This window comes from Phyllobates terribilis, unplaced genomic scaffold (genome assembly GCF_046119375.1).
Source record: "Phyllobates terribilis strain yellow unplaced genomic scaffold, ASM4611937v1 Scaffold_125__1_contigs__length_5108534, whole genome shotgun sequence".
NCBI lineage: Eukaryota > Metazoa > Chordata > Amphibia > Anura > Dendrobatidae > Phyllobates > Phyllobates terribilis.
In genome coordinates, this window is record NW_027362885.1 from 3,801,456 (window position 1) to 3,824,619 (window position 23,164).

General features: G+C 49.4%; 1 pseudogene; it reads left to right on the plus strand.

Annotated features, from left to right (window-relative positions):
- LOC141203879 (UDP-glucuronic acid decarboxylase 1-like) overlaps positions 1 to 23,164 on the plus strand; it is a 1,228,705-nt pseudogene that overhangs the window by 1,177,792 nt on the left and 27,749 nt on the right.

Sequence of the window (23,164 nt, forward strand, 5' to 3'; positions counted from 1 at the left end):
TCATACCTCGTCCTTTTAGCCCGCGTCCTCCATTGCTCGTCCTCTGGCCCGCGTCTTCCATACCTCGTCCTTTTTGGCCCGCATCCTCCATACCTGTTCCTTTTTGGCGCGCGTCCTTTTCTGGCCCTCGTCCTTTTCTGGCCCTCGTCCTTCATACCTTGTCCTTTGTGGCCCTCGTCCTCTGGCCCGCGTCCTCATACTTTGGCCCGCGTCCTCCATGCCTGGTCCTTTGGCCCGTGTCCTCCATACCTGGTCCTTTTAGCCCACGTCCCCCATACCTGGTCCTTTTGGCCCGCGTCCTCCATACCTGGTCCTTTTGGCCCGCGTCCTCCATACCTGGTCCTTTTGGCCCGCGTCCTCCATACCTGGTCCTTTTGGCCCGCGTCCGCCATACCTGGTCCTCTGGCCTGTGTCCTCCATACTTGGTCATTTTGGCCTGTGTCCTCCATACCTGGTCATTTTGGCCTGCGTCCTCCACACCTCGTCCTTTTGGCCCGTGTCCTCCACACCTCGTCCCTTTTGGCCCGCGTCCTCGTCCTCTGTCCCGCGTCCTCCATACCTCGTCCTCTGGCCCGTGTCCTTGTCCTCTGGCTCGCGTCCTCCTTACCTCGTTCTTTTAGCCCGTGTCTTCCAGACCTGGTCCCCTGGCCCACGTCCTCCATACCTCTTCCTTTTGGCCCGAGTCCTCCGTACCTCGTCCTCTGGCCCGCGTCCTCGTACTCTGACCCGCGTCCTTGTCCTCTGGCCCGCGTCCTCCATACCTGGTCATTTTTGGCCCGCGTCCTCCATACCTGGTCCTTTTTGGCCCGCGTCCTCCATACCTGGTCCTTTTTGGCCCGAGTCCTCCATAGCTCGTTTTTTTTGGCCCGCGTCCTCCATACCTGGTCCTTTTTGGCCCGCGTCCTCCATACCTGGTCCTTTTTGGCCCGAGTCCTCCATACCTCGTCCTTTTTGGCCCTACGTCCTCCATACCTCGTCCTTTTTGGCCCGCGTCCTCCATACCTCGTCCTTTTTGGCCCGCGTCCTCCATACCTGGTCCTTTTTGGCCCGCGTCCTCCTTACCTGGTCCTTTTCGGCCCGCGTCCTCCATACCTGGTCATTTTTGGCCCGCGTCCTCCATAGCTGTTTTTTTTGGGGCCGCGTCCTCCATACCTGGTCCTTTTTGGCCCGCGTCCTCCATACTTGGTCCTTTTTGGCCCGAGTCCTCCATACCTTGTCCTTTTTGGCCCACGTCCTCCATACCTCGTCCTTTTTGGCCCGCGTCCTCCATTTCTCGTCCTTTTTGGCCCGCGTCCTCCATACCTGGTCCTTTTTGGCCCGCGTCCTCCTTACCTGGTCCTTTTCGGCCCGCGTCCTCTATACCTGGTCCTTTTTTGGACCGTATCCTCCATACCAAGTCCCCTGTCCCGCGTCCTTCATCCCTCGTCCTTTTGGCCCGCGTCCTCCATTCCTCGTCCTCTGGCCCGCGTCCTCCATACCTGGTCATTTTGGCCCGCGTCCTCCATACCTGTTACTTTTTGGCCCTCGTCCTTTTCTGGCCCGCGTCCTTTCTGGCCCGCGTCCTTCATACCTCGTCCTTTGTGGCCCTCGTACTCGTCCTCTTGCCCGCGTCCTCGTACCTTGGCCCGCGTCATCCGTACCTCGTCGCTTTTGTCCCGCGTCCTCCATACCTCGTTCTCTGGCCCGCGTCCTCTGGCCCGCGTCCTTCTTACCTCGTTCTTTTGGCCTGCGTCCTCCATACCTGGTCCTTTTTGGCCCGTGTCCTCCATACCTAGTCCCCTGTCCCGCGTCCTTCATACCTCGTCCTTTTGGCCCGCGTCCTCCATACCTCGTCCTCTGGCCCGCATCCTCGACCTCTGGCCCTCGTCCTCCATACCTGGTTATTTTTGGCCCGCGTCCTCCATACCTGGTCCTTTTTGGCCCGCGTCCTCCATACCTGGTCCTTTTGGCCCGCGTCCTCCATACCTGGTCCTCTGGCCCGCGTCCTCCATACCTGGTCCTTTTGGGCTGCGTCCCCCACACCTCGTCCCTTTTGGCCCGCGTCCTCGTCCTCTGGCCCGCATCCTCCATACCTCGTCCTCTGGCCCGCGTCCTCGTCCTCTGGCCCGCGTCCTTGTACTCTGACCCGCGTCCTCCATACCTGGTCCTTTTTGGCCCGCGTCCTCCATACCTGGTCCTTTTTGGCCCGCGTCCTCCATACTTGGTCATTTTTGGCCCGAGTCCTCCATACCTGGTCATTTTTGGCCCGCGTCCTCCATACCTGGTCCTTTTTGGCCCGCATCCTCCATACCTGGTCCTTTTTTGGTCTGCGTCCTCCATACCTGGTTCTTTTTGGCCCGCGTCCTCCATACCTATTTTTTTTTTGGCCCGCGTCCTCCATACCTTGTCCCTTTTGACCCGCGTCCTCCATACCTGGTCCTTTTTGGCCCGAGTCCTCCATACCTCGTCCTTTTTGGCCCGCGTCCTCTATACCTCGTCCGTTTTGCCCCGCGTCCTCCATACCTGGCCATTTTTGCCCCGCATCCTCGATGCCTGGTGCTTTTTGGCCCGCGTCCTCCTTACCTGGTCCTTTTCGGCCCGCGTCCTCCATACCTGGTCCTTTTGGCCCGCGTCCTCCATTCCTCGTCCTCTGGCCTGCGTCCTCCATACCTGGTCCTTTTTGGCCCGCGTCCTCCATACCTGGTCCTTTTTGGCCCATGTCCTTTTCTGGCCCGCGTCCTTCATACCTGGTCCTTTGGCCCGCGTCCTCCATACCTGGTCCTTTTGGCCCGCGTCCCCCATACCTGGTCCTTTTGGCCCGCGTCCTCCATACCTGGTCCTTTTTGGCCCGCGTCCTCCATACCTGGTCCTTTTGGCCCGCGTCCTCCATACCTGGTCCTCTGGCCCGCGTCCTCCATACCTGGTCCTTTTGGGCTGCGTCCCCCACACCTCGTCCCTTTTGGCCCGCGTCCTCGTCCTCTGGCCCGCATCCTCCATACCTCGTCCTCTGGCCCGCGTCCTTGTCCTCTGGCCCGCGTCCTTGTACTCTGACCCGCGTCCTCCATACCTGGTCCTTTTTGGTCCGCGTCCTCCATACCTGGTCCTTTTTGGCCCGCGTCCTCCATACTTGGTCATTTTTGGCCCGAGTCCTGCATACCTGGTCATTTTTGGCCCGCGTCCTCCATACCTGGTCCTTTTTGGCCCGCGTCCTCCATACCTGGTCCTTTTTTGGTCTGCGTCCTCCATACCTGGTTCTTTTTGGCCCGCGTCCTCCATACCTATTTTTTTTTTGGCCCGCGTCCTCCATACCTTGTCCCTTTTGACCCGCGTCCTCCATACCTGGTCCTTTTTGGCCCGAGTCCTCCATACCTCGTCCTTTTTGGCCCGCGTCCTCCATACCTCATCCGTTTTGCCCCTCGTCCTCCATACCTGGCCATTTTTGCCCCGCGTCCTCGATGCCTGGTGCTTTTTGGCCCGCGTCCTCCTTACCTGGTCCTTTTCGGCCCGCGTCCTCCATACCTGGTCCTTTTGGCCCGCGTCCTCCATTCCTCGTCCTCTGGCCTGCGTCCTCCATACCTGGTCCTTTTTGGCCCGCGTCCTCCATACCTGGTCCTTTTTGGCCCATGTCCTTTTCTGGCCCGCGTCCTTCATACCTGGTCCTTTGGCCCGCGTCCTCCATACCTGGTCCTTTTGGCCCGCGTCTCCCATACCTGGTCCTTTTGGCCCGCGTCCTCTATACCTGGTCCTTATGGCCCGCGTCCTCCATACCTGGTCGTTTGGCCCACGTCCTCCATACCTGGACCTTTTGGCCCGCGTCCTCCACACCTTGTCCTTTTGGCCCGCGTCCTCCACACCTCGTCCCTTTTGGTCCTCGTCCTCTGGCCCGCATCCTCCATACCTCGTCCTCTTGACTGCGTCCTCGTCCTTTTGGCCCGCATCCTCCATACCTCATCCTCTGGCCTGCGTCCTCGTCCTTTTGGCCCGCGTCCTCCATACTTCGTTCTTTTGGCCCGCATCCTCCATACCTGGTCCTTTTTGGCCCGCGTCCTCCATACTTAGTCCCCTATCCCGCGTCCTTCATACCTCGTCCTTTTGGCCCGCGTCCTCCATTGCTCGTCCTCTGGCCCGCGTCTTCCATACCTCGTCCTTTTTGGCCCGCATCCTCCATACCTGATCCTTTCTGGCCCGCGTCCTTTTCTGGCCCGAGTCCTTTTCTGGCCCAAGTCCTTCATACCTCGTCCTTTGTGGCCCGCGACCTCGTCCTGTGGCCCGCGTCCTCATACTTTGGCCCGCGTCCTCCATACCTGGTCCTTTGGCCCGTGTCCCCCATACCTGGTCCTTTTAGCCCACGTCCCCCATACCTGGTCCTTTTCTGGCCCGAGTCCTTCATACCTCGTCCTTTGTGGCCCGCGACCTCGTCCTCTGGCCCGCGTCCTCATACTTTGGCCCGCGTCCTCCATACCTGGTCCTTTGGCCCGTGTCCCCCATACCTGATCCTTTTAGCCCACGTCCCCCATACCTGGTCCTTTTGGCCCGCGTCCTCCATACCTGGTACTTTTGGCCCGCGTCCTCCATACCTGGTTCTTTTGGCCCGCGTCCTCCATACCTGGTCGTTTGGCCCACGTCCTCCATACCTTGACCTTTTGGCCCGCGTCCTCCACACCTTGTCCTTTTGGCCCGCATCCTCCACACCTTGTCCCTTTTGGTCCTCGTCCTTAGGCCGCGTCCTCCATACCTCGTCCTCTGGACTGCGTCCTCGTCCTTTTGGCCCGCGTCCTCCATACCTCGTCCTCTGGCCTGCGTCCTCGTCCTTTTGGCCCGCGTCCTCCATACCTCGTCGCTTTTGGCCCGCGTCCTTCATACCTCGTCCTCTGGCCCGCGTCCTCGTCCTCTGGCCCGCGTCCTCCTTACCTCGTTCTTTTGGCTCTCGTCCTCCATACCTGGTCATTTTTGGCCCGCATCCTCCATACCTAGTCCCCTATCCCGCGTCCTTCATACCTCGTCCTTTTAGCCCGCGTCCTCCATTGCTCGTCCTCTGGCCCGCGTCTTCCATACCTCGTCCTTTTTGGCCCGCATCCTCCATACCTGTTCCTTTTTGGCGCGCGTCCTTTTCTGGCCCTCGTCCTTTTCTGGCCCTCGTCCTTCATACCTTGTCCTTTGTGGCCCGCGACCTCGTCCTCTGGCCCGCGTCCTCATACTTTGGCCCGCGTCCTCCATGCCTGGTCCTTTTAGCCCACGTCCCCCATACCTGGTCCTTTTGGCCCGCGTCCTCCATACCTGGTCCTTTTGACCCGCGTCCTCCATACCTGGTCCTTTTGGCCCGCGTCCTCCATACCTGGTCCTTTTGGCCCGCGTCCTCCATACCTGGTCCTCTGGCCTGTGTCCTCCATACCTGGTCATTTTGGCCTGTGTCCTCCATACCTGGTCATTTTGGCCTGCGTCCTCTACACCTCGTCCTTTTGGCCCGTGTCCTCCACACCTCGTCCCTTTTGGCCCGCGTCCTCGTCCTCTGGCCCGTGTCCTCCATACCTCGTCCTCTGGCCCGTGTCCTTGTCCTCTGGCTCACGTCCTCCTTACCTCGTTCTTTTAGCCCGTGTCTTCCAGACCTGGCCCACGTCCTCCATACCTCTTCCTTTTGGCCCGAGTCCTCCGTACCTCGTCCTCTGGCCCGCGTCCTCGTACTCTGACCCGCGTCCTTGTCCTCATGCCCGCGTCCTCCATACCTGGTCCTTTTTGGCCCGCGTCCTCCATACCTGGTCCTTTGTGGCGCGAGTCCTCCATACCTGGTCATTTTTGGCCCACGTCCTCCATACCTGGTCCTTTTTGGCCCGCGTCCTCCATACTTGGTCCTTTTTGGCCCGAGTCCTCCATATCTGGTCATTTTTGGCCCGTGTCCTCCATAGCTGTTTTTTTTTGGCCCGCGTCCTCCATACCTGGTCCTTTTTGGCCCGCGTCCTCCATACCTGGTCCTTTTTGGCCCGAGTCCTCCATACCTCGTCCTTTTTGGCCCACGTCCTCCATACCTCGTCCTTTTTGGCCCGCGTCCTCCATACCTTGTCCTTTTTGGCCCGCGTCCTCCATACCTGGTCCTTTTTGGCCCGCGTCCTCCTTACCTGGTCCTTTTCGACCCGCGTCCTCCATACCTGGTCATTTTTGGCCCGCGTCCTCCATAGCTGTTTTTTTTTGGCCCGCGTCCTCTATACCTGGTCCTTTTTGGCCCGCGTCCTCGGCCCGAGTCCTCCATACCTCGTCCTTTTTGGCCCATGTCCTCCATACCTCGTCCTTTTTGGCCCGCGTCCTCCATACCTCGTCCTTTTTGGCCCGCGTCCTACATACCTGGTCCTTTTTGGCCCGCGTCCTCCTTACCTGGTCCTTTTCGGCCCGCGTCCTCCATACCTGGTCCTTTTTTGGACCGTATCCTCCATACCAAGTCCCCTGTCCCGCGTCCTTCATCCCTCGTCCTTTTGGCCCGCGTCCTCCATTCCTCGTCCTCTGGCCCGCGTCCTCCATACCTGGTCATTTTGGCCCGCGTCCTCCATACCTGTTACTTTTTGGCCCTCGTCCTTTTCTGGCCCGCGTCCTTTCTAGCCCACGTCCTTCATACCTCGTCCTTTGTGGCCCTCGTACTCGTCCTCTTGCCCACGTCCTCGTACCTTGGCCCGCATCCTCCATACCTCGTCGCTTTTGTCCCGCGTCCTCCATACCTAGTCCTCTGGCCCGCGTCCTCTGGCCCGCGTCCTCCTTACCTCGTTGTTTTGGCCCGCGTCCTCCATACCTGGTCCTTTTTGGCCCGTGTCCTCCATACCTAGTCCCCTGTCCCGCGTCCTTCATACCTCGTCCTTTTGGCCCGCGTCCTCCATTCCTCGTCCTCTGGCCCGCGTCTTCCATACCTCGTCCTTTTTGGCCCGCGTCCTCCATACCAGATCCTTTTTGGCCCGCGTCCTTTTCTGGCCCGAGTCCTTTTCTGGCCCGAGTCCTTCATACCTCGTCCTTTGTGGCCCTCGACCTCATCCTCTGGCCCGCGTCCTGGTACTTTGGCCCACGTTCTCCATACCTGGTCCTTTGGCCCGTGTCCTCCATACCTGGTCCTTTTAGCCCACGTCCCCCATACCTGGTCCTTTTGGCCCGCGTCCTCCATATCTGGTCCTCTGGCCCGCGTCCTCGTCCTCTGGCCTGCGTCCTCCTTACCTCGTTCTTTTGGCCCACGTCCTCCATACCTGGTCCCCTGGCCCGCGTCCTCCATACCTGGTCCCCTAGCCCGCGTCCTTTTGGCCCGCGTCCTCCATACCTCGTTCTCTGGCCCGCAACCTCGTCCTCTGGCCCGCGTCTTCCTTACCTCGTTATTTGGCCCGCGTCCTCCATACCTGGTCCCCTGTCCCGCGTCCTCCATAACTCGTCCTTTTTGCCTGCGTCCTCCATACCTCGTCCTTTGGCCCGCATCCTCGTCCTCTGGCCCGCGTCCTCCATACCTGGTCCTTTTTGGCCCGCGTCCTTTTCTGTCCCGCGTCCTTCATACCTCGTCCTTTTGGCCCACGTCCTCCTTCCCTTTTGGCCCGCGTCTTCTCTGTTTGTACAATGGGTAAAATAAGTATTTGATACACTGCCGATTTTGCATGTTTTCCTACCTACAAAGAATAGAGGTCTGTAATTTTTTATTGTTACAACACTTCAACTGTGAGCGACAGAATAGTTAAGGAAATAAATGGAAATCACGTTGTATGATGTTAAAGTAATTGATCATCTATCAACCATCAAGAATTCTGGCTCACAGCCCTGTTAGATTTTTCTTTAGAAGCCCTCCTACTCAGCCCTTAGTTTCTGTATTAATTGTTTCTGTTTATACTCGTTACTTGTATAAAAGACACCTGTCCACATACTCCATTATTAACACTCCAGCTTCTGCACCATGGTCCAAAACTGGGACAAAATTGTAGACCTGCATAAGGCTGGGATTGGCTACAGGGCAATAGGCAAGCAGCTTCGTGAGAAGGCAACAACTGTTGGCACAGTTATCAGAGAATGGAAGAAGCAAAATGGCTGGCAATCTTCCTTGGTCTGGGGCTCCATGCAAGATCTCGCCTCGTGGGGTAAGGATAATTCTGAGAAAGGTCAGGAATTGGCCCAGAACTATACGGGAGGACCTGGTCAATTACCTTAAGAGAGCTGGGACTACAGTCTCAAACATTACCATTTGTAACACTACACTGTCATGGATTAAAATCCTGCAGAGCACGCAAGGTCCACCTGCGCATGCCAGGACATGTCCAAGTCCGTTTGAAGTTCACGAATGTCCAACTGGATGATCCAGAGAAGGTCATGTGGTTAGAGGAGTCCGAAATAGATCTTTTTGGTATCCACAGCCATATTTGGAGGAAGAAGAATGTTGAGTACAACCCCCAAGAACACAGTCCCACCCGTGAAGCATGGTGGGGGAAGCATACTTTGGGAGTGCTTTTCTGCAAAGGGGACAGGATGACTGCACCGTATTAAAGGGAGAATGGATGTGGAGTAATGTATCGCGAGATTTTGGCCAATAACCTCCTTCTGTCAGTAAGAGCATTGAAGATGGGTCGTAGCTGGGTCATCCAGCTTGACAATGATCTGAAACACACAGTCAGGGCAACTAAGGTTAAGAAGCATTTCAAAGTCCTGGAGTGGCCTAGCCAGTCTCCAGATCTTAACCCAATAGAAAATCTTTGGAGAGAGCTGAAACTCAATGTTGCCCAACAACTGCCCCGAAACCTGAAAGATCTGGAGATCTGTATGGATTATTGGGCTAAAATCCCTGCTGCAGTGTCTTCAAACCTGGTCAAGAACTTCAGGAAACGTTTGACCTCTGTAATTGTAAACAAAGGTTTCTGTACCAAATATTTAAGTTTTAAGTTGTATCAAATACTTAATTTGCATTTTTATTACATGAAATATATAAAAATCATACGATATGATTGTTTGCTTTTTTTTTTTTCTGAGATTCTGTGTCTGAGGTGTATCTACGCTAACAATTACAAACCCCTCCATTCTTTGTAGGTGGTAAAACTTGAAAAATCGGCAGTGTTTCAAATACTTATTTTCCCCACTGTGTGTGTTTTTGTTTTATCAAACTCTGAATTTTTTTCGTTATGCAGTGTACTTTATTTGATAATGGAAATTGTCATTCAAAACTGCAATAAAACCATCATATAGCTATGTTACTGGAAAAATAATTAATAAAATTGTGGATCTTTAAAGGCAAGGAGGGAAAAATTTCTGCACCTTCAAGGTGTTAGCGAAATTCTTTCTGAAAGTATGTGTAATTTAATGAACTTCTGAATGTTTTTGTAGTTGTTCATTTTTACAGGCAAGAGTTGTTCAAACTGCATCACAAAGTTTTATCATCTATTAAGCCATTTTTCTTACATTTTACCGTAAATAAGGTTTTTGTTTTTCCTTCTGTAGGTATATGGATCAGGATCACAGACTAGGGCGTTTCAATATGTCAGGTTAGTGTGTAATAGTGTGTGTGTGTGTGTATATATATATAATCTGAGAGAGAGAGAGAATACATACATCTCTATTATACAAAATTTCATTTCTGCCACCATAGTTGGGTCATTTCACTTAGTAAAGAATTAGCAAAATTCTGCTGACAGGTTTTGCAGGCATTGTCATGTTGGCGCTGTTACAGCTTAAAATGATACTTGCAGTGAAGAATTAAATTTTGTGGTTCTTGATTTTAAATATCGTGCCGGCGCATTCAATATAGTGGTCTTCAAAAATGAAACCAACAAAATGCCGTCCACTGTGTACCGAGGACCAATGCGGGAGCGTGCACAAGAGGCAGTCATCACCACTGCACATAGGAGCGCAGCGCACACAGGATTGCTCCCAACATATTTGGTATTACTAGTATTAAAATAAATTCAACCCCACGGTGCCACCAATGTATCAAAATAAAATATAAATATAAATTTTCTGTCTCCCTACCTAGTGGGATAGAGCATATATATACATAGTGATACAGAACTTATCAGACTGTAAACAGCATGGTAAAGGCAGTTGGTGAGGATATATAGCTAGGCATCTATTTATTAAATAGAAAATCTTTCTAGAGGTTGATGATGATGAAAAGCTTGATAGGCGATACATTGGTTGATATATCGTTAGATATTCACTAGGTTGATCTATCCATCCAATAAATGTATGGCTAGAAAATGTATTGATCAATATACAGTGGGTACGGAAAGTATTCAGACCCCTTTAAATTTTTCACTTTTTCATTGCAGCCATTTGGTAAATTCTAAAGTTCTTTTTTTTTCTCATTAAGGTACATGCTGCACCCCATCTTGACTGAAAAAATCCAGAAATATAGAGATTTTTTAAAGAAAAACTGAAATATCAACTGGTCATAAGTATTCAGACCCTTTGCTCAGACACTCATATTTAAGTCACATGCTGTCCATTTCCTATTTCCTTGTGATCCTCCTTGGGATGGTTCTACTCCTTCATTGGAGTCCAGCTGTGCTTAATTAATAGGACTTGATTTGGAAAGGCACACACCTGTCTGTCAGACCAAATGAGAATCATGAGCTCAAAGGAACTGCCCAAGGAGCTCAGAGACAGAATTGTGGCAAGACACAGATCTGGCCAAGGTTACAAAAGAATTTCTACATTACACAAGGTTCCTAAGAGCACAGTGGCCTCCATAATCCTTAAATGGAACAAGTTTGGGACCACCAAAAGTCTTCCTAGACCTGGCCGTCCAGCCAAACTGAGCAATCGTGGGAGAAGAGCCTTGGTGAGAGAGGTAAAGAAGAACCCCAAGATCACTGTGGCAGACCTCCAGAGATGCAGTAGGGAGATGGGAGAAAGTTCCAAAAAGTCAACTATCACTGCAGCCCTCCACCAGTTGGGCCTTTATGGCAGAGTGTACCGACCGAAGCCTCTCCTCAATGCACCAGAGGAAGATAGTTTGCTATCGAAACGCGTTGTGGAAAGGGCTCATTAAATTTTATTTTTTAGCCCCAATCTGTCATCTCCAGTGTTAATCTTTTTAACGCTCCATAGACCGCTTTTTATTCAATCCACTATATCGCCTTAATGCAAGACATATGAAAACCTGCATAGAATTTGCTCAAAAACACACTCCCAGACTATGAGAAATAAGATTCTCTGGTCTGATGAGACTAAGATAGAACTTTTTGGTGATAATTCTAAGCGGTATGTGTGGAGAAAACCAGGCACTGCTCATCCTCTGCCCAATAGTGAAACATGGTGGTGGCAGCATCATGCTATGGGGGTGTTTTTCAGCTGCAGGGACAGGACGACTGGTTGCAATTGAAGGAAACATGAATGCGGCCAAGTACAGAGATATCCTGGATGAAAACCTCTTCCAGAGGGCTCTGGACCTCAGACTTGGGGAAAGGTTCACCTTCCAACAAGACAATGACCCTAAGCACACAGCTAAAATAACAAAGGAGTGGCTTCAGAGCAACTCTGTGACCATTCTTGACTGGCCCAGCCAGAGCCCTGACCTAAACCCAATTGCGCATCTCTGGAGAGACCGGAAAATGGCTGTCCACCAACGTTCACCATCCAACCTGACGGAACTGGGAAGGATCTGCAAGGAAGAATGGCAGAGGATCCCCAAATCCAGGTGTGAAAAACTTGGGTGCTGCTACTCAATACTGAGCAAAGGGTCTGAATACTTATGATCATGTGATATTTCAGTTTTTCTTTTTTAATTTGCAAAAATTTCTACATTTTGTTTTTTCAGCCAAGATGGGGTGCAGAGTGTACTTTAATGAGAAAAAAATGAACTTTTTAGAATTTACCAAATGTCTGCAATGAAACAGAGTCAAAAATTTTAAAGGGGTCTGAATACTTTACATACCCACTGTATCTACCAATGAATGTATCGCCTATCGACATCTTCACTAACTGCCTTTACCATGTTATTTACAGTCTGGTTCGTTCTAGATCCCCCCTCTTTAGCACATATGCGATTTGCACTTAGTCGCATGCTGACTAGCTGCTCTCCCCATTTCTCTCAAAGCTCAGTGAAAAACAGACTAGTTGTTGCATGACCGTAAGTATGAAAATCACATGAGTGAAGTGGCCATGAGATGTCTGATGAAACCTGCCAGCGAGCAGAGCTGAATCCTGACGGTATATTAAATGCTATTTGGATTGGACTGGCATGCCACAGGGCTTCAGTTTATAATTAAAGGACTCGTCCGGTTTGTGATGAAAGTCTGCAGTCACTCTGTGACTTCAGGCTTCTGAAATATCACAGCGCATGCACTGCACACTTTTTTAAAATTCTCCCTTGCCGGTGGCAAGAGTGGACGGTCATGTAAGTGCAAGTATGTGATTTGTATACTTCTGGCCATATTCCGACTAGACGTGTCTGGCCTCGCTCAATTCATTTTCATCGAGTAAGGCCACACGTCTAGTCGGCATGTGACTGCATGTATGCAAATCGCTGGCATGAGAGAATCCTGACAGTGTGCAGTGCGCGTTGTGAGAATTCTGAAGTCTGCCGTCACATAGAATGACTGCAGACTCATTACAAACTTGGACAACCCCTTTAATGTTCCTAACATAAATAAAAATATGAGAATTAGTCAGTATTACAAAAAAACATTTATATCCAGGTACCTGAAAGATGATGTTGTCTCTGGGAGTCGTTCTCTTTATTTTCTTCATCTTGTCCAGACTCCACACGATGCCCTTAAAAATAGCAGTGTCATTATAATGCTCCTGAATAAAAAATATCTGCTCTAAGCTGAGCCCCTGAATAAATAATTGCCCCTTACTATATTCCCTGCACAAAATATATCTTTATACTGCCTCCGCAGACATCCCCATACTGAGTCTGCATCCATGCCCCCTCAAATTTCTCCTGTTTCCCCCTCCCCATATTGTGTCCGCACCCATCCCTCGTTCCCCAAACTGTGTCCTTTAATCCTATTACATCTTCCCCCATCCAAACTTTTGGGGGTCGGAGCAGATGTAAAAGGATTTAAGGACCCAGTTTAGGGGTGGGGGCAGATGTAATATTTGGGCTGCAAACTGTCTTTAAATCCTGTTTCACTGCCCCAGTACAATTGAACACAGGGAGCCGGCGCTGCACCTTCAGTGAGCTGGCTGTCAGCTTGACAGCTGGCTCAGAGAAGAACAGACTCCCAATTCGGGGGGGAGTGGCAAAAATGCAACCGCCGAAGGAGACTCCTCGACCCGCCGCATTAGGAAGCCAGTCTGCGCCCCACTGCAGGCTGCAAAGCGCCATTGCCATTTTGTTTTGTTTTGTTTATTTTTTTAAAGACCACTATACTGACTGCGCAGGTGCGATATTTAAATTAGGAGGCAGGTGACCTGCCATTTAAGGACAGAATGTTTTATGCGCATGAAATTACCCTTGGGGAAGTAGTAAAACTGCTGTCATGTAGTGGTCCATATTCATGCGCTCTGTATATGCTCTCACCACCATCACTGATTGGCAGCTTTCTGCCTATGCACACTGGTGTGGGCGGGATTATGTAGAGCTCTGCATTCTGAGAATCTGTAGATCTGCTGCAGATAAAACAGGGATTCTATCAAAATGACGTCAAGCTGCATTCAGATGCAAAAACCTGGTGACAGATTCCATGTAAAGGAGGTTTTCAACTAATAAATGAGAAAATTGCTGAAAAGATATTTTGTAAAGTGGGAAATTAAAGTCATCTATAGATAATACATGCTGTTCAGTTTCACTCCGCGTGGCATTCCTTGGGAGTTGTGGCAGAGCGTAATGTTCAATCACTGCTGCCTTATAAATGATGTATCTATGGGTCCATTCATACTGGATGGCGTGAAGTGTGGGTATAAATATAGGTTTTATTGCCCTCTAGTGACCAATCTATGTATTTATATACAATATCTTAGTAACTACAATTTGTCCACATTGTAATCGCGTAACAAAGCCTGAAGCCTCTTTTTTTTTTTTTTTTTCCCCCCAGAATTAATAGTCTTGCATTTAATAAGTACATACTGTCCCCTTTTGTACTGCAGCAGTAAGAATTAGGTACTTGGTTCCATCTTATCCTGTGAATAGATAACTTGCTAAGTGATCCGGCTCTCCTCTTTTGGGGTTCGACCGCTGGGAATACTACTTCTCCATTTATTGTTTTGGGACTCCTGGAGATGGCAGTGCTATAGACACTGTATAGGGCAGTGGTCCTCAACCTTTCTTATCTGGAGAGCCACATCCAGATGCACCTTGGGGTAGTGACATCTGCTCCTGCTCTCCCCCAAAATAGCGTCACCCAAATCCCCAATTACTATTATAATGGCAGCCAAACTTTCCCATAGAAATTAAACGGAGGCCGTATGCTTGCATCCAGTGGTTGTCACCTTACCCCGATTCAGTATGCTCGCATCAAGCACTCCCACCACACTATCACACCCAGCTGAAAGAATCTCCTGTGACTGGCAGGATCTTCCTACCTCCAGATAAATTAAATATATTAATCTCTAAAACCACAAGGCTGGTATATGTGCCTACAGATTTGTGCTACGGTGCAGGGCTAGTCACAGGTCTGGAGACCTGCTCTTTATAGCTTTTTACTGGACCTGGTGCTAATGCATCAAGCTGGCAGACAACCACGATCCACACATCATGGGCCTGCGAGTCACAGGTTGGGGATCTCTGGTATAGGGCATTCTGTAGCTCTCTGGATTGGTTGGGAAAAAATTGATCCTCTAAATAGGTTGACCAGGCTTTTAAGAAAAAAAAAATTTGTTCCATTTTACCACATTTTTGCGTATTACTTGTTGCAGATTTGAGCAAAGAAACTTGACAATATATCATAGTACTGTGCTAGTGAGTGGGGTGTTATACATTCTGTAAAAAGCCCCATTCCTGTCTGAGAGTTCTTGTAAGGGCAGAGACAAACTGCCATATAACTGGTGCGATGATCACATCACAGTGCCCGGCTGGCCTGGCGCCTCTCCTGACCTGAGCATGACAGCCTGATGGATTTCTGTGCAGTTGTCAAGCTCAGGTCAGGAGAGCAGACAACCAGTACAAGGTTTATGATGCAATCCTCGCACGAGTTATATGGCCGACTGTCTCTGCCCTTACTTTTTGGATGAAAAAAAAAAAATAATAATTTATGACCTTTTAAAAAACTTTACTGCATTGTATTACTGTAGGGAGGGTCCCTTTTTTCCATGATGTCACCAGATTTCAGGAGACTAGTACATTCCGCTCTGATGACCTAAAATGGACCCCAGAGCTGTCTGTGCACCCAGAGTAAAACCTAAAGGGGTTGGGCACTACTGTACATGTTCCTCTCATGTGAGTGAACTGCCATAGATGAAACTTTACTAAATACCTGGATTCTCAAATCCTTCTGTAGCCTGAGCTGCTCTACTGCTCACATGCTGCCTGGCTGAGAATCCTCTGACTTGTGATGTCACCTCTGACTCTCCCTGTCATCTTGTCTTTGGATTCTGGTGACATCACAATGGTGTGACTTCCATGCTCACTCACTGATCACGTGTGTGTGTGTAGATAATATTTCCATATAGTGCCCTTTGAATAAGTATAAGTATGCCCCGTGAACTTTCCACATTTCTTCATATTACACACAAGCTTAAATGTGTTTAGTATATCACGTAAAATACAAAGTTTCAAGTATTTGTGACGTATAAAGGGAATGATGCATGGTTTTCTAATTATTTCATTCAAGTTTCACATTCTTACCTGATAAAGCACTACTCCAGCATTTTTTTTAATTTAATCTCTGGAGTGGTGCTTAACCCCTTCACGACATTTGCAGTATATACTCTTCATGGAAGGGAAAGACTTCCCGACCAATGGAGTATAGATTCGACAAGGCGATCGCGCGCACACAGGAGCGGTGTGTGTGTGTGTGTGTGTGTGTGTGTGGTGTGTGTGTGTGTGTCTGTGTGTGTCTGTGTGTGTGTCTGTGTGTGTCTGTGTGTGTGTGTGTGTGTGTCTGTGTGTGTCTGTGTGTGTGTGTGTGTGTGTATGTGTGTGTGTGTGTGGTGTGTGTGTGTGTGGTGTGTGTGTGTGTGTGTCTGTGTGTGGTGTGTGTGTGGTGTGTGTGTGTGTGTGTGTGTGTGTGTGTGTGTGTGTGTGTGTGTGTGTGTGTGTGTGTGTGTGTCTGTGTGTGTGTGGTGTGTGTGTGTGTGTGTGTGTGTGTGTATGTGTATGTGTGTGTGTGTGTGTGTGTGTGTGTGTGCGCGATCGCCGCCGGGTGTTCAGCAAACATCATAGTTGACGCCCGACTCACTGCCAGAAATGGTGCCCTCACCACTCCCGGCAGTTTAACCCCCTAAATGCTTCAATTGATCGCAGCATTTAGAAGGTAGGGAGGGAGTTCCCTCTCCCCTACGATCGGTGCCCCCGCGATGTCATTATAAGAGCTCGATCTTTGCCATGGTGACCTGAGGTTGTCATGACTACATCTGGATCACCAGGTTAGAGTTTAAGGGGTGCACAGAGCATGGTGTAAGGGGCTTGTGTCAGTGCAGCACTAACAGTTGTAAAGCATTGTAGTGCTGGTAAATTTGATTGCTTTATACCAGCGATCAGACTACTGAAGGTGAACGTCCCATATAGGGACTAAGTAAATAAAAGTGTAATTACAATATATATTAACCATAAAGAAGTATTTGTTTAAAAAATCAACAATAAAAGTACACCCATTTGATATTGTCGCATCCGGAATGACCTGACCTATAAAATTGTCAAACTAATTAACCCGTTCAGTGAACAGCTTTAAAAAATTAATACAAAAGGAGGCAAAAAACAATACTTTTTCATCGTACCACCAAACAAAAAGTGGACTAAAACGCGATCAGAAATATGAATGTAAATAATAAATTGTATCACTGAAAACATCATCTTGCACCCCCCCGCCAAAAAAAAAACAAGCCACCATACAGCTCCATCAATGCCAAAATAATTTATAACTCTCAGAATACAGCGATCGCTGTAATCGCACCAACCTGAAGAATAGTCGTCTAATCACTTATACCGCACAAGGAACGGCGTAAAAAATAAATCTAAATCTTCACCAGCTGTTGATTTGTTCATTCTGTCACCCAAAGATCGCAGTAAGGCTCAGCGCACATTTATCCTGTGCTCTACGCTGAGCGCTTACACCAGGGTTTCCATGTAAATCTCTGAAATACGTGACTCAGACGGAAACCTAGAGGGAAGATTCCCTATAGTGAGACAGATGGAGACACTGTGGACGCCGTCTGGCCTATGATCCGGTGGTGTCCGTCTTTTTAGGCTTGCATGAAAGCACAGTCGACCACAGGTTTGTACACTTCTGAAAAGGACACTGCTGAACAGAGGCTAGACTGAGTTCAGAGTAACTCTGCTGCCCCATTATAGTGAGTGGACCAGTCGGCTGTGTCATCTGCATTACTTCATTCGAAATATGGGGGGCTTCCATGTTACTGGCAGTACAAAGGCTCTGGAAAAGTACTATGGCTCCTCGCCACCCCCCCCAAAAAACAGAAACTCAGCGAATCTGAACTCCCAAATACAGATGATCCCCCTTCTGAGCCCCACAGTGTGCCTAAACCACATTTAACGTCCACATGCTTGGCATTTCTGTAGCGATGAGAGCCCATTTAATTTACGGGTACGTGTCTCCAGTAGAAAGTGCCGGGCACTTCATTAGTAGATTTGCAAGTTTCACTCCAACATCCACTGCTGCTTGTTAATGTAAAACACCCATGGAGTCAAAATCGTCACTACACCTGCAGATAAATTCCCAGAGGGGTATAATTTCCAAAATGGGGTCACTTGAGGGGGTATTCTGCTCGTCTAGCACGTAGGGGCTCTGTATCTGGAGTCTGCAAACTATTCTAGGAAAATCTGTGCTCCAGGAGGTAAATAGCGTTCCTTACCTCCCGAATCTCACCGTACACTATGCAGTACTGTACAGCCACATATGGGATATTTTTACATTCAGCAGAAATTGTGACAAATTTTGGTGCCATTTTTACCCTTTTCCCTGTATAAAAATGTAAAATCTGGGGCAAAAGCAAAATATTTGTGGTAAACAAATGTAATTTATTTTTTTTCATCACTGCCCAATGGTGTAAAGTTCTGACACATTTGTGGTGTCAATATGATCACCGCACCCCTAGATTAATTCATTGAGAGGTGTAATTTTGTAATATGGGGTCACTTGTGGGGTTTCTGCTGTTCTGGCACCTCAGTGGCTCTCCCAGTGGGTCATGGCACCTTCAAACCATAACAGTGAAATCTGCCCAAAAAACAAAGATCCATTTTTTTCCCTTTAGCCCTTAGACAAATTAAAAATTTGGAACTAAAACAACATTTTAGTGGCAAAAAAAGCGATTAATCTTCACCGCCCATTGGTATAAAATTCTTTGTGGCACATGTGGTGTCAACATCCTCACTGCACCCCTAGATGAATTCATTGAGGGATCTAGTTTTATAAAATGACGTTACTTATGGGAGGTTTCTGCTGTTCTGGCACCTCAGGGGCTCTGCCAATGTGACATGGCACCCTCAAACCATTCCAGCAAAATTTTAACTCCAGTATGGCGCTTCTTCCCTCCTGAGCATTGCACTGTGCCTCAAAAGTCATTTTCAACCACATATGGGGAATCTGTGTACTCAGGAGAAATTGCACAACACATTTTGGTGCCATTTTCTCCAGGTATCCTTGTGAAAATGAGAAAATTTGAGGCTACAACACTTTTGTGGGAAAAAAGTATGTGTGTATTTAATTTCCAAAAAAATAACAGTGAAGAAGCCGGAGGGTGAATACATGACCGGAGGACTTGCGTTTAAAGCTCCACTACAGCGGTGAATAAAAACAAAAAATGCTGACACGTTCAGTATTTGGTCAGTATTTTATATCCGTATTTGTAAGCCAAAATCAGGAGTGGAACAATCAGAGGAAAAGTATAATAGAAACACGTCACCACTTCTGCATTTATCACACACTCCTGGTTTTGGCTTACAAACACTGAGGTAAAATATGAATTAAATACTGAACGTGACCTTTTAAAGAGGTTTTTGTCACCTACCCACAGTTTACTGGGGGTCTAACTGTTTGATCCCGGCATTGATCATCAGAACGGGGCACTTTTACCCTCCCTAGAATGGAGTACATATGTGACTGCTGTAGCGCCCCGAGGGTTCGGTTGCTACAGGGGTATTGCACCTCAACCAGAGGTGTGATATTCCACTCCCAGGTAAGGATGGAGTGTGGACCAGGGCTCAGTTAGCTGCATACACATACACACTCCCCATTTCCAGGGGACAGCTCGACGGTGCTCCCATTTTATTGCAGGCACAACTGACCATGTCCCTGGCTGGAGTGGGGAGGGGGGAGAGAACCCAGTGGTGTAGGAGCAGAAGGGGACGGTTTCTGGAGCATAGGAAGGAGCTCATTGGGTGCAGGTCACCTGAGCTCAGACACAGAGAAGTAGATAAAAGGTGGGAGCCATCTTAAGTGAGGAGTAGAAGTTGAGTAGTGGAGTGGAGAAAGAGAGAGGTAGTTCAGCCAGAGAGAGCTGGCAGGGAGCTGTGGCTCAGCTTGAGCTCAGCTCCACGAGGCAGGCCTAGAGAGAAGGCCGGGGCCAGAGAGGAGAAGAGGAGAAGGAGAAGGAAGGAAGGAGAAGAGACAGAGGAGTGGAAGGGCTCCAGAAACAAGAAGGCAGAAGGGACCCTAGGAGAGCAGAACGGACAGCAACCGGAGCACTAAGGGTCAGGCTGTGGAAGGGTACCAGATTCCCAAGTTGGTGGAGGTAAATCATCCCTCAGCCAAGAACCGGAGGTCGTGATCATTTATTGGTGCGACCCCCCGCCAAACCTGCTAGGAAGGCACCATATAGGATAGCGGGAAGTGTAGGCCAACGCTTACCCGACACGGTCTGCTGTAGCTGGACAGAAGTGTGGTCACTGGTGGGGCACGAGAGGCCAGAGAAAGGACAGAAGGGGGTCCTGTGCCATACTCCTGAATTGCCTGGGGGTTGACCGAGCCCCTCACCTGGTGGACGCAGCACGGCTTGGGCAGTCGTTGCTGACAGAAGTGATTTGGATATCAACTGTGAGTAAAAGACCCTGGACTGCACCATTGGACTCTGTGTGATTTATGCTGCACCTGCACCATCACCCCCAGCATCCACCTACATTGCCCTGAGGCTACACTCTTCCTGTGGGGAGTTATCCTACCCCTGTGCTGCACACCAACACCAGCCTCAGCGGTCTGCCTTGCAGCGGCGGTTATCCCTGACCGCAATCCACGGGTGGCATAGTCAGACATTCAAAACATCTATAAATAGACTGCCACAGCATTGGTCTGACCACCCTGAGCCCCAGGACCGGGTTGCCACTACTACCCCCATCAGCACCGTACGCTAGAAGGCCCGGTTCCGGGTACCCCACGGCCCAGGGGGCGAGTCACTGCCACTCCATTCGTTCCCTAGAGGACTGCACTCTGCTTTCTCTGGCTGACTGGTGGGGAATGCATAAAGTGGCAGTTGAGCATGCCCACTAGTGCTGCATTCTAAGGCAAGGGTCACATGACAGTTTTTATCTCATCCGAGAAAATCTGTTCAATTATGCTATTCACACTCTGATCGCCCGCTGATCAAACTCTGATCAGAGTGTGATCCAATTTTCTCGAAGGTGAAGAAAAAAAGTTTCTCCACCTCTTCCATTCAGTTGGTCTGTGAAAATCAGACTGCACTCTGATGGCATCTGAGTGCTGTCTGATGCTTTTCACAGACACAAACTCGTCCGAGTTATTTGGACTCCTATGAAGCTCTGTCTCCTTGAGAGACCATGATATTCACTAATTTCTGCAATATCACAGTATTTTGGTAATTAGTGAATTTCATTGTTTGCTATGGAGACTGAGCTACCACAGTATTGTAGTATATAATATAAGCAATCAAATGATCGTAGGTTCACGTTCCCTTAAATGATTAAAAAAAATAAAGTTCGTCGGGTTTGTTTTTTGTTTTTGTACACCTCATGAATCTGAGCCTGGCTTTACAATTGCGATTAGATGACTGTGTGTGACTGGTCAAACACCTCCACCAGTCAACCTTTCCCAGCACCGCACCAGGTAATTGTCAGATCTTCTGCCCGGACATCTTTTTAGCCTTCTGATCGACTTGCATTGCAAGGTATTGACGCACCCCCGGGGCCGTGGGATACTCGGCAGCCGGGCCTCCGGTAGCTGGGGGATATCACGGTGGCTGGCCCGGTCCGTGACCCAGGGCGGTCAGTAAAAGGGGGAATATATAGGGGATTTGGAAAGTTCGTGGCGCCACCTGTGGATTGCGGCTAGAGGGAGCCGCCGCTGCGAAGCAGTCCTCTGAGGCAGATGGTAGAGCAGCTTGTGATGGAATGGCGCCCCACAGGTGGAGCGGGCCTCAGGGCAGCGTGGGGTGTAATGGATTTGGTGCAAGGGAGAGACGGCAGGACGGTCCCGGAGGAAAGACAGACACTCACACAGGGGTAAGCTTCAGTACCTTTACTGGTGATGCTGCAGGCACGGTCCAGGGTACTCCAGGTGAAGGGCACACTTTTGGACTCTCCCCAGTGAGCGGGTATAGGGCCTCCTGATCCGTTGCTTTACTCTCTAAGCTTCCGACCTGCCTGGAGCTAGGCCTAGCTTGGTTACTGTCTCGCTCTGCACCTGCTGACCTGGTGGTAGGGCCTTCTCTTTGGAGATCACTCTCCCTGGACGCTGGGGCCTCCGTGACTCCTAGCCCTGGTACTGTAGTCAGCATTCGGTGATCCTGGGACCTGTAGTCCTCCAGGGGTTCCGGTGGTTCCTACTGACTATAAATGTCCCTGTAGGCGCGGACGCGGTGTCCGGTATATATATTGGGGTGAGCCTGGTATGCTCCTCTGCCCCCTCACTACTTCTTCCTACTCCTCTCGCCTTCAGCCCACTCAAGGCCCTCACTAGGCTTTCACACGTGCTGTAGGCCTTGGCTCGCCTAAGCATAGCAGCCAGCGTGCTCCTGTCTGAGCGTCAGCACGCTCTCTGCTCAACTCTGAGCTGTGTTCCTCTCTGTCTCTGAACACTCACTGCACACTAACTGAGCTGCCTGGCTCCACCCTCCCTTTATATATCGCTAACGGCTCCCTCTGCTGGTCTGAGGTGGTAGGGTGGAGGTGTGTGAATGTGTGGGGGCCTCTTGTGGAGAAGTCCATCCATGCACCCTTCTGGGTTCTGTGGCACCAATGCGTAGCAGGGCGCCACAGTATGCAGCGTCTTTCTGGTGGAAAATGCCAGAAGAATGTACATATTACTACTTCTAATTGCTAGCGGTTTTTGAAAGATTGAGCATTTTTAAGAACCTCAAAAGCCTTAACATATAGAAATGAAATAAAAATTCTATTCTTTTGAGCATTTTTGAGAAACTAATGTAATGCCAAACTATCCTCTTTTCTAGTAATTGTAATCAAATTAATGGAGTAACACATGGAGATAAATATAATTGTTTGGCTGTGTGCCCACGATGCGTTTTTGGTGCGTATTTTGGTGCGTATTTGCAGCGTGTAAACGCTCCAGAAACGCATTGCATACCTTATCCCATGACTTCCTATGACATTCTGCAAGTTCTGTGCACATGGTCCGTATTTTTTCTGCGCAGATTTTACTCGCAGAAAAAATACGGACAAGACCAATTCTTGTGCGTTTCTGCATGCAGATTTGCCTATACAATGCATTGGAAAAACGCATGTCAAATACGCATCAAATGCGCGTCAAAAATGCATGTAAAAAACGCATGCGTTTTTCTGCCAAGGAGATACAGAAATAGTCAGGAGAATTTCTGCTTCATTTCTGCATCAGGGGAACTAAGCCTTTAACCCCTTCACACCCCTCCCCTCCCCAGCCTGTTTTCACCTTCATGACCAGGCCAGTTTTTACAATTCTGACCAGTGGCACTTTATGTGGTAATAACTCTAAAACGCTTCAACGGGTCTCAGTTATTGTGAGATTGTTTTTTGTTTTGTTTTTTCGTGACCTTGTATTTCATGATGGTGGTAAAATTTGTTCGCTATTTGTGAAAATATCGGAAATTGCAAAATTTTCACACTTTTAATTTTTATGCCCTTAAACACACAATTGTTAATATGGAACATTTTTCACATGTCTACTTTACTTTAAATCAGCATGAT